We start from the raw sequence: 3,426 nt of genomic DNA, 5'->3' as shown, positions 1-3,426 counted from the left end.
AGGGAGCTCCTTGGGAGTTCCATGCTTGCTCTGTCAGTAATTTCTCTGCTTCAATAGGCTGTAGTCTTGTTTCTGTAAATCAAAAGACTCAAACTTTAACCCCTAAAAAGGATAACAAGAGGGAACTCTTTAAGATATTGCTATTTAATTTAAACTAGAGAGACAGTATACGTTTTAGACATTTTCATCCTGAGTTGCTTTTTATCAGAGTTGCAATCATAGCTAGGATTTTTGCCTTCTAGCGTTCATTTCACTTGTACTGAAATCTGCACCTGCACCTGGTGGCCTTTTACGACCAGGTCACTAAATCATTGGATGCAGGGGTGGCAGTGCATATAGTTTTCCTAGACTTCAGGAAAGCTTTTGACACTGTCTCTCACCCCATTCTCATTAGGAAGCTGGGGGACTGTGGTGTAGACACCCATACAGTCCAATGGGTCGCCAACTGGTTAGAGAGTCGCACCCAGAGGGTGGTAGTGGATGGGTCCTTCTCGACCTGGAAGGACGTGGGAAGTGGGGTCCCACAGGGCTCGGTCCTTGGGCCTGCACTGTTCAATATCTTCATCAGTGATTTGGACGAGGGGGTGCAAAGCACCCTGTTCAAGTTTGCTGATGACACTAAGATGTGGGGGGATGTGGGCACAATAGAGGGGAGCAACAGGCTACAGTTGGACCTAGATAGGTTACAAGGATGGGCGGAGGAGAACAGGATGGGGTTTAACACAGACAAGTGTAAGGTGATGCACCTGGGGAGGAACAATCGGCACCATACATACAGGCTGGGGAACTCCCCTCTTGTCAGCACGGAGGTGGAAAAGGATCTGGGAGTCATTATTGACTCCAGGATGAACATGAGTCGGCAATGTGGGGAGGCGGTTAGGAAGGCCAACTGCACCTTGTCGTGCATCCACAGATGCATCTCGAGCAGGTCCAAGGAGGTGATCCTCCCCCTCTATGCGGCACTGGTCAGGCCGCAGCTGGAGTACTGCGTCCAGTTCTGGGCGCCGCACTTTAAGAGGGATGTGGACAGCATCGAGAGGGTCCAGAGGAGGGCCACTCGTATGATCAAGGGACAGCAGGGTAGGTCCTATGAGGAAAGGTTGCGGGACCTGAACCTGTTCAGCCTTCAAAAGAGAAGGCTGAGGGGGGATCTTGTGGCCTGTTATAAACTGGTTAGGGGGGATCAGCAGGCGCTGGGGGAGTCCCTGTTCCCCCGAGCGCCGCAAGGAGTGACCAGGAACAATGGTCACAAGCTGGCGGAGGGAAGGTTTAAGTTGGACATCAGGAGGCGCTACTTCACGGTCAGGGCGGCTAGAGTCTGGAACCAGCTTCCAAGTGAGGTGGTGCAGGCTCCCACCCTGGGGGTTTTTAAGAGGAGGTTGGATGACCACCTTACTGGGGTCGTTTGACCCCAGTGCTCTTCCTGCCATGGCAGGGGGTTGGACTAGATGATCTGCTCAGGTCCCTTCCGACCCTAGAAACTATGAAACTATAAGGGAATGTCTGTAATGCCTTGATTCTATAATTGGATCCAAATGGAGGAAGCCTTGTGCTTATTCTAAATTCTGCCAAAATCAGTGAAGTACTCTGCAAAGTTGGGGCATGACTTTAGAGTCTGTTATTGGGGTTCTGTACTGCAGTCATTTACTTGGAGAAAAGCAAAGGGATGCATGCTTCTTAAAGGTGGTAGAGGAAAGACAAATGTGCAGGTAGAAGGTATGAAACTGGGAAAAAATACACAGAAGAAATTGGGTGTAAAAGATGACAAAATATATAAATAATCATGGCCCTTCCTTGAAGCTGAGCAGAGCACTCAGAACTCTATTTGAAGTTAGTGGCATCTGGTATACCCCATACGTCTCAAAAATCAGGTTCCTGTTTTCATAGAATCTTAGAAAATTAGGATTGGAAGGCACCATGGGAGGTCATTTAGTCCAACTCCCTGCTCAAAATAGGACCATCCCCAACTAGATCATTCCAACGAAGGCTTTGTCTACCTGGGTCTTGGAAACCTCCAAGGATGGAGATTCCACAACCTGTCTGAATAGCCTGTTCCAGGGTTTTACTATGCTCCTAGTGAGAGTTTTTCCTGATATCAAACCTAAACTTCCTTGCTGCAACTCAAGACCATTGCTCCTTGTTCTGTCATCTGCCAACACTGAGAGTAATCCATCTTCTTTGTAACTACTCTTAAAGGTACCTTAAAGAGCACAAAGGCTTCGTGTACATGGATCCAGTTACAGAAACAAGGCATTAAAGGTTGCAGTTAAATCCCCCGCAGTGTTTTCTGCAGACTAAATAAGCCCAGTTCCCTCAGCTTCTCCTCAGAAGTCATGTCCCCCAGCCCCAAAGTCATTTTCATTGCCCTTTGCTGGACTCTTTCCAATTTGTCCACATCTTTTCTATTGTGGGGGTCCCAAAACTGAACACAGTACTCCAGATGTGGTGTCACCAGTGCAGAATAGTTATCTCATCGTAGAAGGCAATCAGGTTGGTCAGGCATGACTTGCTCTTAGTGAATTCATGCTAGCTGTTCCTGATCACTTTCTTTTCCTCCAAGTGTTTAGGAAATGGATTCCTTGAGGATCTGCTCCATGATTTTTCCAGAACTGAGGTGAGGCTGACTGGTCTGTAGTTCCCTGGAGCCTCTTCCTTGTCTTTCTTAAAGATGGGCACTATATTTGCCCTTTTCCAGTTGTTTGGGCCCTTCCCTGATTGCCCGGAGTTTTCCAAAATAATAGTGAGTGGCTTTGCAATCACATCAGTTAACTCCCTCAGCACCCTCAGATCTGGTCCCATGGACTTGTACACATCCAGCTTTTATAAATAGTCCCTAACCTGTTCTTTCACCACTGAGGGATGCTCACCTTTCCCCCAAACTGTGCTGCCTGGTGTGGTAGTCTGGCAGCTGACCTTGCCTGCAAAGACTGAGGTAAAAAGGCATTGAGTTCGTCAGCCTTTTCCACATCATCTATCACTAGGTTGCCTTCTTCATTCATAAGGCGGCTCAGGCTATCCCTAATCTTCCTCTTGTTGCTGACATACTTGTAGAAGCTATTCTTGTTACCCTTCACATCCCTTGCTAGCTGCAACTGCAATTGCGCTTTGGCCTTCCTGACTTCATTCCTGCATGCCTGAGCAGTATTCTTCTACTCCTCCCTAGTCATCTGTCCAAGCTTCAGCTTCTCATAAGCTTCCTTTTTGTGTTTAAGCTCACTGAAGAGTTCTCTGCTAAGCCAAGCTAGCTTCCTGTCATGTTTCTTATGCCATTGGTACAGTTTCTTTAAATACAACCAGCTCTTCTGGACCCTTTCCCCCCTCAGGCTGGCCTCCCAGCTCCCAGAGGGAATCTAAGTCTGCTTTTCTGTAGTCCAGGGTGCATACTCTGCAGGCAAGAACACAGGGATGGTACAGTTTCCTGGGGCA

The 3,426-nt window shown here is 47.9% G+C and overlaps 1 protein-coding gene across 1 annotated transcript in view; it reads left to right on the top strand.

Moving 5' to 3' along the window:
* THSD7B (thrombospondin type 1 domain containing 7B) overlaps nt 1–3,426 on the top strand; it is a 754,813-nt gene that overhangs the window by 73,433 nt on the left and 677,954 nt on the right. The gene's annotated exons all lie outside the window — the stretch shown is intronic.

This window comes from Gavialis gangeticus, unplaced genomic scaffold, assembly GCF_001723915.1.
Source record: "Gavialis gangeticus isolate Ggan-Ray unplaced genomic scaffold, GavGan_comp1, whole genome shotgun sequence".
Lineage (NCBI taxonomy): Eukaryota > Metazoa > Chordata > Crocodylia > Gavialidae > Gavialis > Gavialis gangeticus.
Note: the sequence above shows the minus strand (reverse complement) of the source record. Positions and strands in the feature narration are given on the sequence as shown.